This window comes from Rutilus rutilus (genome assembly GCF_951802725.1).
Source record: "Rutilus rutilus genome assembly, chromosome: 4".
NCBI lineage: Eukaryota > Metazoa > Chordata > Actinopteri > Cypriniformes > Leuciscidae > Rutilus > Rutilus rutilus.
Window position 1 is genome coordinate 18,416,638 of NC_140212.1, and position 15,389 is coordinate 18,432,026.

The window sequence follows — 15,389 nt, forward strand, 5'->3', positions numbered from 1 at the left end:
TCTAGCATATTCTGATAATTTGAGCAAATACTGTTTAACAAATACGCATTTAAAATGTAGAGTTTCTCTTTTGTGAACATATTCTAAAATATTGATGACTCACCTTGTACTATACTTTTATATACCCAAATCAGATTTAATTTTGGTTTGTTTTCATTTTGTATGTGTCTCTGGTTGCTTGTACGCTCAAAATCAAGCAGTCAAACTCGTGAAAGCAATTATTTTCTTTGGATCAAATCGTGTTTTACAGTAGCTAAACCTAGATGCTCATGGCTCATGGCCAATGAACAAGAATAAAAAATAAAAAACAAAAAAGCACTGCATTTAGTTTTCTTTCATGTCAGCGGTTACACGCACACACACACACACACACACAACAAAAGACAGGAAAGAGGGAGATGCAAAAGAGAAGACCAGGCCGAAACTAATCAAACTAACAGCATAATTATATTACAGTGAATAAGTTGACTGACTTATTCAAGCGATTGTTGTCCAAAAATGGATTCAATTAACAAATTAAATGACTAATAATGTGCTGTCTCTCAGTCCGTTTTTAAAGGTCCCATTCCATGGATTATTTTTATTATTTTATAATGTTTCCAGGGGTGCCCTTATAATGTTAGTATGTTTTTTAGATCAAAAATTGTTATAATTTAGAAATAAAAGGCATATTTCCTAGCCTGATTTCATTCCCTGGTTTGAACACTCTGTTTGAAGGGGCGTGTCTGCTGAGAGACTTCAGTGTAAACGCCCTCTGCTGTGATTGGCTGACATGCTTGCATATGAAATATCTGGCATTACATGTGGAACTATCTGGAAAACTTTTACTATTACAGCTATTATACGTTTTTACTATTACAGCTATCTGGATTAACGAATCATGAGAAGTTTTTTTAAGTATTTAGATCTATTACCATCACATAAAAGGTTGCAGTGATGAGCACTGAGCAGATGACAGTCTGTTGATCGCGTGAAAGATCTTATCATTGCAACGCAGTTTCTGCACTATCACTAATGATTTCACCAATGCAAACATGAGGCATATAAATACAGTAAGAGCTTCGTTGTGCAGTGTAACAGCGTCATTGATTTCATAACGAGTTTTGGCAAGTGTCCAGATAAACTCGCGCTGTGTGATTGATAGCTTGGGCGATTGGAAAGGGATTGTTCTTTGATCGCTTTCTGTATATTAATCACAGTTTAAGTAAGATTATTTTCATCCTACTAAGAGAAACGAACGATGTGAAGAGTGATCGCTACTTCCATATTAAATCACTACTTACCGCTTGCTGGAATATAGTTGAAATAGTCCCCTTCGTCAGTATGAAACGCTGAGAGAAGTCTGCTTGATATTATTCCAGGTTAGAAAAACAGTCCGTGGTGAAATGGACAGAGCAAACTAACAACTTCGAATTAAACTTTTGCGGTATCCGATTATAGATAAACATCAACCACGTCTGTTGACATTTCGCCATCAATACGCCTGTGTTCCTGTGGGCGGAGGTTACGGTTCTAGTGACATCATTAAAGCAGGATGTAGAGGGGTGTAGTCCAATCCAGCTGTTTTTTGTAGTCAACTTCTGTTAAATAAAATATCTCGCTTGGCATTGAACTTTGAGCTTTATAATTTTACAGATATTATTTATACTCTAACAACAACATTACACACTAACTAAAGTTTGAAACATGGGATCACATAGAACGGGACCTTTAATGTCCTTGCTTTTCACCATTATTAAAACCGATATGTTTTTTGAAGCAACATAATCAAATTCATATCTTAGCTTTCAGCACTCTTAAGTTCTCCGATTCAATAAATGAACCGGAGATTCAGTAACTCCACACGCACACAGAAATTATCCCAGAGATATGATTCACCTAATAACAAAATGCCTGTTAATATTGCCTATTCAAACTCAATTCGATTTGAATTATTGAATCGTGATATGCATAATACAACCTGCAACCTAAAACTTTTTACATATACCTTGCCGAGCCATATCTGTAATCAAACAGAAAACCAAAATGTAATTTTTGCGGCACTAGCATAAACAGATTTTCAAAAAATAATAAGTACCTTAAAACTGTTTAAAAAGCTTCATTGTGTACGATTCTCATGGTTCCATATATAATGTCTGTCTCTCACTGTGTTTTCACTCTTCGGTCTCTTTATCTCTTTGTCAGGGGGAGGATGGCTTGAGCTAATAACACTATGGGTCACTTGCAGTGTCATTGCCATCGTCGATCTTTGGCTCGGTGTCTCGCCAGTCGCTGCTGGTGTGTCTGTGATCATTCTTTTGTCGAGAAACTGTGTGATGTGTGGATGTGATGTGTGTGTGTGCCCATACGGAAATGTGATATATGTACATGTATGAAATATCAATATAGAATATATGCTCATTTAAAGTAAAAACATATGGAAACTTTTGAAATTTTAACCATTCCATATATATTTATATGGGATATATTTGTCAATATATATTTATGTATGTACATTATAATACATATTTTGACATATCGTATTTATGACATACATCATATATCCATATATCAAATATATGCTCATATAGTTAGAAAATATACATGTATGTCATATCAGAATAGATCAAGCGACGTGCACTGTTTATCATTTGATAGAACAGTCAGTGCTGATCTGGTTTCACGCTGTGGCTGGTGAAAGCACGGTTAGGGTAGTGCCGTTTCATCACACATTTGGAGTATTCGCCTTTTGCAATTACCGATCCAATTGAAAACAAAATGAAAAACACAATCTAAAATCTCTTTTCAGAAAATTGTGAAAGTTATGATATGTGGAATTCAAGCTGTTCAAAATGAGAATAAATGAGAATTCTATAAGCATACATTGCATATAAGCATTTTAAATAAACTTATAAATGAAAAAGACATACAGAACCATATAAAAATTCATCATTTAAATATTTTTAAAATGGATATACAAATTTTACTATAGATATTTTATACATGGTATGAACCTATATATATATATATACACACATACTGTATGCTTATATTTTATATATACAGTGGTGGAAATGGGCAAAATTCACTGGGCGTTATTATATTCACTGTTTGGTATTATATTCATAATACCAAACTATTTTGAAAAAAGAAAAAGAGAGGTCATCTGGCTTTAGATGACCTTTCAGATGTTTAAAAACCTTTATAATCTATAATAACTAAATTATATAAATTATTATTATTTATAAACACATTTGCAGTTGGTTTGTAAAAGGTATCATTACATGATTGGCCTGTATTACATTTACAGTTTTGACCAGCATGTGTCGCCATTTGTGTTTTGTGCGCACACTAGCCTACAGTATGCGTTTCTGGATCTGTTACTGTTTTTTTTTTTTTTTACTTGATACGTGTAACGGAAATTCGATTTCGAAATCCGAAAAGCTCTTTTCGAACAAAACAACCGGTTAATTTTAAGATGGCCATTTTTTTTATTATTTTAGACCGGATAATTTCAGCTACGTTAATACAGCTTACCCATACGAAAGTTTCTTATATGACATCTGTTGAAGTAACAGTTTCTATTTAGATTTTCGAACAATATTACAGTTCATCATCCAAGATTATTTAATTTACCTCAAGCGGTCTTTTGAAGTTCTGTGAGTAGTAAGAAAGACGCGCACTGATAGAGAAGCATTTCCATTGGCTGCAGTCTGCAGGCATTGGCCAATAACAAAAGACGACATAGCGCAGCCAATTTTACAGAATGCCATTGAGTATTGTGCTACGTTTATGTAGCTATTATATTGTAGATAAAATGTAGTAATCGTTACAATGTCCACAAAAAAAAAAAAAAGTTATATATATATAAAACTTTTTTTTTTTTTTTTACTGGAACGCCATCCCCCCTCGAAATTCACTCCCCATACTCCGTCCCCCCACGTCCCCCCCCCCCATTTCCAGCCCTGTATATATATTAGGGGTGGCACGGTTCACAAAACCCACGGTTCGGTTCGTATCACGGTTTTAGGGTCACGGTTTTCGGTTCTGTACGGTTCATGTTGTTGTTTTTTCTTTTAATCTTTAACACTCCAAAAATTTACTTCAGCATATGATATATAGCTGAATTATCTAATTATTTATTTATTTATTTCATAAATGGGGTGTGTTTGCAAAACGCAGCTTCTCATTTCCCATTCTGAAGTAATATGAGTGAGCAGTCACCCTGAGGAAACTTTCAGTGGCCCTGGAGGTCCATCATCTGTAGAGCTACGTGGGCTGTGTTGGACCGTTATTTGTCAATTTATCCTCGTGTCTCGTCATCATAGGCGGGACATGTCCCCACCATTTTTTGCCAGGGTTGATATTATCTTGCAGCACGGGTGTACCAATACAAATAAATAAAACATTTCCAGTTAACTAGCAAAGTATTTGTTTCATTCGTTTGTTAAATAAGAAGCAATTTAGCGCTGAAATGTGTTTTTTTAATCAAGTGATCAAAGTGCTCGTTGCAGTTGCGATCAGTGGTGCTGATACAGTGTTCTCGTGGCTCGCGCACACACCGCAGCGGCCGCACATTCATCACTCGGACGCGCGCTTCAATCCATTGAGGAGACTCAAGGCTACTCGTTCCGATTAAATAATAAAACAAAATTCATACAAATCGGTCCCTGCTTGATATACAACCGCTGATAAACATAATCGGTTTTGATAAAGAAAAAAATATATACGAGCGCAGATTAGAACTCAGAACCTTTGATACGCTTGGCAAGTTCTGCCACTGGACCATTAGGCTACGTGGAACAGTCGATCTATGTAGCCTATTTATTGACATGAAAAAAACAACATATAGTGGAGTAGATCTCATTAAATGTCTAGGTAAACTCAGTGTACTATATAAATCGATTGCTGGACATTGTAATGTAATTCTACATATGTCTGATTTATGATTTAGCATTGTATTAGCACGGGCACGAGGCTACATTGCGCATGCGTCGAACCGTGCAAACCGCGCGACGCACACGCGCACCGAACCGAGACAAGCGAACCGAACGGTTCGGATGTTTTTTCATGTACCGTGCCACCCCTAATATATATATATATATATATATATATATATATATATATATATATATATATATAATATATGATATAAGCATACAGTATGTTTTCATATATGTTGAAAACCATGATATGAAAACATATGAAAAACATATGTCATTTATCAACCTGCATAAATGAGACATTGCTCACATACTTAATATGGCTTTAACATACATTACATTTTACAAATATTATACTAATTTCACTATGGGTATTTCATTTATTGTATAAACCTATAGAAAACCTCTCTAAAATCCTATATAAACAACTGAATGTTTACATATATGTTCTATAAATCAACTAGACATACTGTTCACATATATTGTCTTAACATACAGTACCATATGAAAATGTATCATATAAATATATTTTTTAAATATGTACATATATCATGTTTACCACGGGTAATATGGGTATATATGGTATAAATGTATATAAAACCAAATCCTATATTAAGCATACTGAAGATTTGCTTATATGTATTATATGTATAATGTAAATATTTTTAATATATGAACATATACTAATTTTACTATGGGTATTCATATATGGTATGAATATGTCTGACACAAAATGTCTGCTTTTTCTACACATCCCCTCCACCTGTGTGCACGTCTCATCAGCTCTGGGGTGCTGGAGAAATCGCCCCAGGAAGGCGGGTCTGTAGAGCAGTTTAGCCTATTGCTGATTTAAGAAATGAATGTTTGACATAAACTGTAGCTAATCAGCGAGCTCAAATCTAGTCCGCTATCGGCGATTCATTTAGCGCCCCAAGCGCGCGGCCACGCCCATCTCTATCAGACAGCAGGCTAGCGATAAAGGGAAGCAGTGCGCGTGAGGCTTCTCTCGGTGCTGATACACTAGAAAGGCCTGGCTAGCTGGATGCGGTCATGCTAATGCCTTATGGTGCTTTCCGTGATTACTATCAACAGGGACAGATCCAGCATGGACAGTTACCGGAGTGAGGGATATGAAAAAGTAACGAAACAGTTTGAGTTCCATTTCAAATGCAAATAGAAAGTTTGTGCAATATGTTTGTTTTTGTGTAAGAATGCCTCAACCTTTTAATATTGGCATTAATTAATTACTGACTTTTTCACAGAGCACTGGTATCCTGCAGTTTGTATTGTGTTTGGGTGGTTATTAATAATAATGATGATATATTTTTTTTATTTATATAACGCCTTTCCAACACCCAAGGTTGCTTTACAAAGATAGGTCAAGGCAGTGGTTCTCAAACTGGGGTACGTGAGGTGACAGAAGGGGGTACGCGAACAAAATGCTGAATTTTGCTGTTCATTTAATTCTACCCCACCTTAAAATAACATTAAAACTGAGCATGCATTTCTATCAGGTAAAATGCCGTAAATGCATGACATCCGATCAAATTACCTCATCTTTTGCAGTCAAAATTGACTGCATTCACAAAAGCTTTGTGCATTCAGATTGCGTGCAGAATGCAGATTATGCTGCCTTGGCAAATCGCGCTATACTGCCGTTCTCGACGTACCTTTGTAAAAGTGGGGATTTAGCACTTACTAGCATGAAGAATACATAAAGACACAGACTGTGCATAGAGATCGATTTAAGATTCAGTCTCTCTTCGATACAAAAACATATCCTGTGTGAATTCCTGTGTTTAATGTTGATCACATTATATATCCATACGATTGCAAATGTGACACTGATTTTACACAACAGTTCAACAAATGAAAGGTATTAATATTAAGTGATGTTCATTTTCAACACAGTATTGTCAGTATTTTTTTACAACAAAATAATAGCTCCAACGAAAACCACAGCAGAACTGCGTGTACACAACACAGCAATGATTGTGAACGAATCTGCGGCTTTGAACGAATCGTGAGAGTCAATGATTCAATGATTCATTCATAATACAGCCACTTGCTTCGTTACTGTATGAATGAATGACTCGATGACTCACTAATAAAGACCATGACTTGCCGCCACCTACTGGCGATTTTAATTTCATATTTAAAAGGATCGTTTTTACATTTGACGGTTTTACCATAATTGCATATTCCTCTATTGAACTTTTTTTTTTTATTTAAAGCATTATTTATTTTATAAAGGTATTTGTAAAGGTAAAAAATGCTCTGGAAAAAACAATTTAAGGGGACAAATATTGTCCCTTACTGAAAAAGGTGTGACTGAGAGAGGGGGTATGCAGAAGGATGTTAAAATCCTCTGGGGGAATAACACTCTAAAAAGTTATAAAAAGGAATAGAACAAAATAAACATCAACATCAACGCACAATACACATGCCAAGGGCAGAAAGTAATATACAGAGGTCACTTGCAAAGTCAGGTTAAAGATACAAACAAAGAGGGATTCAAGCAAATAACATCTATAACAATTTACAGACTGTGAGCTGAAGAGTAATATTCAGAAAAAAAAAAATGTTTTTAAGAGGTTTTTGAAGGAGAGAAGGGTGGATGCTTGGCGGATGTCTTGAGGAAGAGCATTCCACAACCTGGGAGCCACAACGCTAAAAGACCTGACTCCCATGGTTACCAAACTATTGAAACTGACTGAATATGGTACAGCCCTACCCAAGATATTTTTCACCAGCCGCCACTGGTATAAACATATATAAAATCATATATAAGCAAACCGAATGTTTGCATAAATGTTATGTGAATAAACTTGCATATATAGCCTAACTGAGACATTGTTCACATATATGGCCTTAACATGTGCCATATAAAATGACCCATCATAGAGTGAAAGTTTATCATTTGCATGTGTTTTTAAGTCCTGCCAGTTTAAACATCAAGCTCAAGTACAAGACTGGAACTCACGCGCTGTTTTGTGCGCACACACAGAGCCTTGGATCTGTGCATTTGTCTTAAAATGATAGCAATTTGTTAATCCAATGTCCAAATCACTTATATAGCTTTAACAGAGATAAATTGTATGAATTACATTAATGAATTTAATTTATACAGTGAAGACTACAGTCTTATTTTACATTTGATTATTCAATGTCTGTACCTAAATACAGTTAGACTTACCTGAAAAACATAAAGCACTGCTTATTTAATTTGTGATGACTACAGCTTGTAGGATAAGTGTGCCGCATAAAGTGTGAGTAACAAGCAGCATCTCCAGCTGCTCCCTTGAGAACCAGACCAAAAAAGTTATGTGTACCTCTGCCTATAATATACATATATGACAACACTTCTCGGATATAGGGATATACAGGCCTATGTACATATAGCCTATTACATTTCCGTATGGGTGTGTACAGCAAGGTTGTTTTGTTCAAGAAGGTTAAAAAAATATTGTAACAGAGTTCAGAAACAGAATAAAGCATATATTATGAGATATGAGGTCAAATAATGTACAAGCATCCTATTTTTTTTTTTTTTTTAGTAACACTGTTCAACAGATGCACCAGCAAAGAACATTTCAGGAGTTTCCATCTACTTTTTTTTTTTTTTTTTTTTTAAGGGGTCATATAATGGTACATGCACTTTTACAAGTTGATTGTACTGAAATATGTGTTGGCAGTGCCTGTACACAACCATCATAAAATGCTAAAAATCCATCCAGTGTTTTTTTTTTTTTTTAATCTTCTTATATATTTTCCCCTGTCTCAAATCAAGCCATTCGATTTTGTGACGTCACAAAATCGACGCCCCTCCCACGATTGTTGATTGACAGCAGCGTTTCAACACAGACCCGCCCTCGCTCGTGAGCGAGCTGTAGCATAGTCTGCACGTCATTGTTGATACGCTGGAGCACTGTCTATGAGCAGAATGGCGTCTAAGCGATTGTGGTGTTCTGTTCTTGGGTGTAATAAGGAACACAGCAGTCATTTTGATGTTCCTAAATCCGCTAAAGACGCAGTTGCTGAGTTTTGTTTTCGAAGGGAATATTCCCCACGATCAACAGCAATGCTTTCATGTTTGCGCAAATCATTTCACCAGACTGCTTTATAAACGAGAACACTGAAAAAGGTATTAGCTCCTGTCTGAGTGTGTGTTGTTTATGTGCCTAATGACTGTCATAGTCTCACAGACTGATTATTTTTTAAACAGATCAGTAAAATTGTAGTGCTTCAGCCCAGACAGTTGTACCTAACACTGCATAGATAACGTTAAGCATCACTGACAAGCCTACATTTACCGGAAAAAAGTTTTTCATGACCATTAGCTGTAACATCAATCTGTCAATGAACTAACGTATACATCAGTAAACACATAGCGTTCGTATCTCACTACTCTACCCTGCCAGTACATACAAAGATAGATCAAAGTGACATTACGGTAACCAACCATTCAGAAACGTCCTGTTTTCCAACTCCGGTTCAAATTGATACGGTTGCACAGTGTCCTCAAGAGACTCCCGCTGCCATTCTTCAAAATATACCCTTCAACTGTTGTCAAGGCAACACTCCACGTGTGCTGTTGTGGCAAAACGCCCACAGAACAGAGGGGCGGGGTGAGCAAAGCTCATTATTATTTAAAGACACATGCACTTAAACAGCGTGCTGAAAACAGAGCTGTTTTTGACCAGGTAAAATGAGTGTTTTCTTACAATACTAATGAGAATTTTTTATTAAAGTATATTACAAACTTTTAATTTAGACTTTTAAAATGGTATTATATGACCCCTTTAATAAATAAAAAAAGGTTTGCGAAATGTTCCTGCTTGTTTCCATCCAATTGGCCATTATTTACCAATAACAGCGTGCATAATAATAATAGTCATATGTAATTTGCATCTGGACAGTACCTTGTTATTTTTTAGTTTCATTGTATTTGCATATAGTTTTTTTTTTTTTTTTTATTAATTTCTAATAATAATAATATTAGAAAAAAAATATATATATAATATATATATATATATATATATATATTTTTTTTTTTTTTTTTTTTTATATTATTATTATTAGAAATTAATGGAATATATATAAAGGCAATTAATTATTTAAATTTATATAGTTATTATATATTTATATCATTATTTCTGCATCAATAATAATAATTATAATACTAATTATAAATAAACTATATTTAATTGTTATTATGTATATACATATTATATATGTATATCATTATTTCCCTATCAATAATAGTAATACATTCAGTATTATTACTGTCCAATGGGGGATTGTTTAGGAAACCTGTTTGACATTAATATAATGAATGTACATGTGAAAACAACATTACCCCCCACCTTACCCAAAGTGCATTCATCTGTACAGTTATAAAGTCACTGAGCCCTTTCAAAAGCCCAGTGGCCTGTGTGTGTGTCCGTGTGCATGCATGTGTTAAACAACAGTGACAATCCAACTCTGAGATGCATGTTATGCGACTGGACTCTCCCAAGCCTTTAGCACTCTGTGTCTGTCTACTTCCATCTGGTCAGCTGACATCCTACAAACACATCCCTCCCCTCCCACCCCAGTAGGGCATGTCTAGGCCAGTATCTCACCCTAGGATTAATTCAGGATAGCCAGGCCACATAGAGCACAGTGGCTGGACACTAAACACTGACCCTGCTCTCCCGTGACTGACAGGCCGACACATTGTGCTGCATAGCTCAGAGCTTGGTTTAATGGACGCTTGGGGTGGTCGAGGGTTTTGTTTCTTATTTCTATTGCTATTAAGGCTAAAGAGGGTTAAAGTTATTTCATTAAAGATTTGCAACAGCTGTCAACAAGTAGGACTGCTAAAATCAACAGGTGCGAGAACATGGATCAGGTGTTGTTTTTATTATTTCAGAATTCACAGGACAGTGTTAAGAAGGCCGGGTAAAAACAAGTACTGGAGTAAACTAAATCAGTTATTTCCAAAATTATTCAGACTGAATACAATTACGTTTTCATCTTCAAAATGCAAGGAAAAAGTGTTGTCAAAGTCAGTTGCTAAAAAAAAAAAAGACGTTTCTGACTGATATGGGCAACAAGTGCAGCCTGGTAACTGACAGATGAATGAATGAATGAATGAATGAATTAAGGTAATTCTCTTTTCTAGATTGAAAAGTAAGCACATTTTTGTAACATTATTTGCATTTTATGTGCAAAAATTGTTTAAACCATATTTTTTTCACTTTTAAGTATAACCAGGATAAATTAAAGGCAGCAAATACTACATGCAAAATAATACTTTATTCATACAAACTTAGACAATTTCTTTGCAATGTTTTTTTTTTTGTTTTTGTTTTTATATTTACAATTTTAATAATATCATTATGAGCAGTAAGATTTATTTATTTAACAAATTACCTTATTATTTGTGTCCCCCTAAGGTCTGAATAATGTAATGCAAAAATAAATCATACTACTACTACTACTTTTTCTGTAATGTTCTTATTTTATTTTAGTATAAAAATATGAGTCAGACATGTTTTTGCAGGTTTAATGGGGTTCACCCAAATAGGCTCAATAACTATTACCTTTTGTTGCCCAAAGCTACCGCAGTCCTCACAAAAACACCTATATGGATTATGCATTAAACAAGACAATTTATAATTTGACAGTAATTGTTTTGAAATTTTGTCAGCAGTGGATTTGTTAAAAAAGGCTCTGCTGGTGCTTTAGAGATGTTTTTGCAATTTAAGATTTATGACTTTGCAATTTTGAAGATAAAAAATAAATTCAACATGCTAAAACATTCTCTCTAAGAGTTATTATAGCATCCTGTCATCTACCACTTTCAAAATGTTAAAGCAAAAATACTATAAAAAAAAAAAAAAAAAAACATATAACATAACTTTTGGACACCTAGTGGACCATCCTAATCCATCCCACTATGATCTATCCAAAGGTGTCTTCATTTCTAAAAATAAACTCACCTTTATACACGTCTCACAATGCAGTGAATTGATTGATTGTAACCCAGGATCACATGGACATGTACCTATTAATCAGCTTTGACTAACCCACTTAAATAAAAGACCTCTTTATTGTTATGAAGTTAACACATATTTTTAGCTCGCATATTTGATTCAATGCACACTTAACTGTTTTAAGCCATTGTGGGCGACATGATCAAAATGCCATCATCGAAAAAGTTTCCAGCTAACAAAATTTGCACATTTAATAAGCAAATTATATTAATGAAAAACCCTCATGCCAAACCAATTAGTAATAAATTATAATCTTATGATAAACGATCCTCTGTTGACAGCCGGGGGGAATTGTGCAATCAAACATTAATTATTCATTTGATAATTAAGTTCATATGTGTTTGGAGTGGAGGATTGGATGAGCAGAGAGAGCGGGCCAGCGGTGGCATACCTCTTTCAGCACTGACCTGTTTTGTTCGCAGCACTGCCTGCTGGGATATGCCCCGCTGGCTATTTTTGGGCCACTGCTTCCTGCACTGACATGTTTAACATTGTTGTCTTTGAGCATTTCTGGGGTTTTAAAACGAGGTATGTAAATATATATTTTTTTTTATATATATATATATAAAAAGAATACAGAACAGACAGCAATGTCTCAGTTAGCAACATGTTTCGCTAGATTGTATGTATTTATTTATTTGTTAGTTAGTTTGTTCATTTATTTATAAGCAAAGGTTGCTCTTCAGAGTTTTGATTCATTTTTGGATGGATGGATGGATGGATGGATGGATGGATGGATGGATGGATGGATGGATGGATGGATGGATGGATGGATGGATGGATGGATGGATGGATGGATGGATGGATGGATGGATGGATGGATGGATGGATGGATGGATGGATGGATGGATGGATGGATGGATGGATGGATGGATGGATGGATGGATGGATGGGTGGGTATCTCAATTTGTGACTGCATTCTTTTTGAATTTGAAACTTGAATTGTGTTGACAGTCCAAGAGTATATAGGATATTGAAACAAAATCGATATCCTTTATATCCTTATTTTCACGTTTGCAACAATGACACATTGAACACCAATCATAGTTACAGTGTGATTAAACCCTTTGTGCTGTGATCCCTTTGCAATCTATACTCAAAGCACATCTCTTGGTGAAGCAGCCAAACAGAACACACATCCCCTATTAAAAAATAAGAGAGCTATAAATAATATCAGCATGTCCCAGAACTGTCAGAGAGGGGTGAAAGGGCAGAACATCCAACAAACATATCACACTGCACTATTGATCCTGTGATGATCACACACACACTTACAGACAGCGCAAAAAAAATTAAAAAGTGTTACTACTAGTGCTTTGAAGATGTGGGACAAAACAGGAAACGGGATACTGAAAAGCAGATAGCATCATTTCACTTCTTCCAAGGTCCTTTTTTGTTCCTTCCTCTCCTTTGTAAGTATTATTGCTAATTGTGGTTTTAAACTGCTCCTAGAGATTTACATTTTATGAAAAAAAATAATACTAATAATTGTCATACAAAACTCAGCACCATGAAGCTGCATCGGTCGGTTGCTAGAGTGTTGCTATATGGTTACTAAGGTGTCATGAGTAGTGGGGGTTAAAGGGATAATTCACCCAAAAATACCATTTCTGTCATAATTTACTCGCCCTCAGGTTGTTCTAAATCTGTATGAGTTCCTTTGTTCTGTTGAACACAAAATAAGATATTTTGAGTTTGGTTACCCACATACGCACAGGTAAATGATGACAGATTTATTTTTTTATTTTTTTGGGTGATCTATCCCTTTAAGGCTTGCAAGCTGGCATGGTTAACAGCCAGTCAGTGTTGTCATGACATTATTTTCTGCTTTAGAGCTCTGGTGATTGGCTGAAAACAACCTGGCTGCATAATTAAGTGTTCATGAGTCACAATTAATAAAATGTCAGATTTCAAATTGCTTACTTCAGATACTGCTAATTTTAGTATTTTCTTGACTGACTGTTATCCTCTGCTAAGCATCCATCTTGTGGTTCTCTCTCTCTCTCTCTCTCTCTCTCTCTCTCTCTCTCTCTCTTTGTTCATCTCATGGCAGAAGGGGGATCATCCAACATTATGAGGTCACTGCTTGAAAGATTTCCCCACAGAAGGACTAGATACTTATTTTTTAAAGAGACTAAGAGCTAAAAGTAGACTAGTAGGAGAGAACATATCCACTAGTGATATCTCTCTCTCGTGTGTGTGTGGTCCATACTGAGAAGCAATGAGAACTCTAATGTGGACATGAATGTTGACCTTTCAGTGGGACACCAAGAAGCAGTGCTTTGCCCATGCAATCTGTCATTTCCATTAACATCTACATACAGTCATAACAGTAGAGCACCTAGAAATGCTGATGCTTGTTGCCACAACTAGAACTGCAATAGAATAAACAACAGATGAGCATGGACATGACTGAAAAAGAATACATGAGAGCAAAAAGAGGGGGAAAAAAGCAATAACTTCATGAGCAGGGCTTGTGTGATGTAGTAGTTGTGAAAATGTTCTGTTGAATTAGGAAATTGGGACAAATCAATGAGATCGCAAAAAAAAAAAAAAGCAATAGCCAATAATCTTTAGTTTATGCTAATACCATGATTTGCTACATTGCATAATCATAGCAGAAGTAACTGGGAAAGGGATCATTCTCACTCTAAAAAGCATATTTCTTCATCTATTTTCTTGGAAGAGAAAGACTGTACATTTTATCAGCTGAAGGTTTGTTAACAAGCTAAGGACATGGAGGGAAAGACACTCCAATTTTTATTTAACAGGGTCTTTTAGGCCCAGGGCAGGTAACTACTGTAGAAGGTTTTTGATACGCCTCACACGACATGAACCAGGAGCCTAGGCATCTATGAAGTCCACTAAACCACAGGGTGCCTTCATTTGTCATCATATCATACAGAATGGTGCTCACAAGTGCCTGCTTTGTAGTGTTGATGCACCATTTTGCAAACCTGTGCAGCAGACTACAACCAACAGTCTGTGTGATGCGGAAAAGGGCTTGAAGGGCAGCATTTGAGACAGAACCATATTGTACCTGTGATAAGTTCATGGCGCCTATGGTGACAGTGTCAAAGCCCACCAGCTCTGGTTTTGTGGTGATAAATGAAAGCTAAAGGTAAAACGATATACAGGGACTCAAGTTATAGGCTAAAGGTTACTGGAGGAAAAAGATGGAACAAATGGAATGTTTGTATATGTACACAAGTTTTGTGCAGAATGGTGGAATAGAGATCTCTCATTCTGTTTGAAGTTGCAGCAGGTTAATAGAAGTTTACTAAGAAGTACTCTTAACCACAGAACCTGAAGTACTGGAGTCACAGAAATGTATGATCTCAATAAACACTTCCAAGATATATAAAGAACATAACATTATGAATAGCCGTGAAGGATTTACAGAAAATCGCAAGGATGTGAGTTGAGT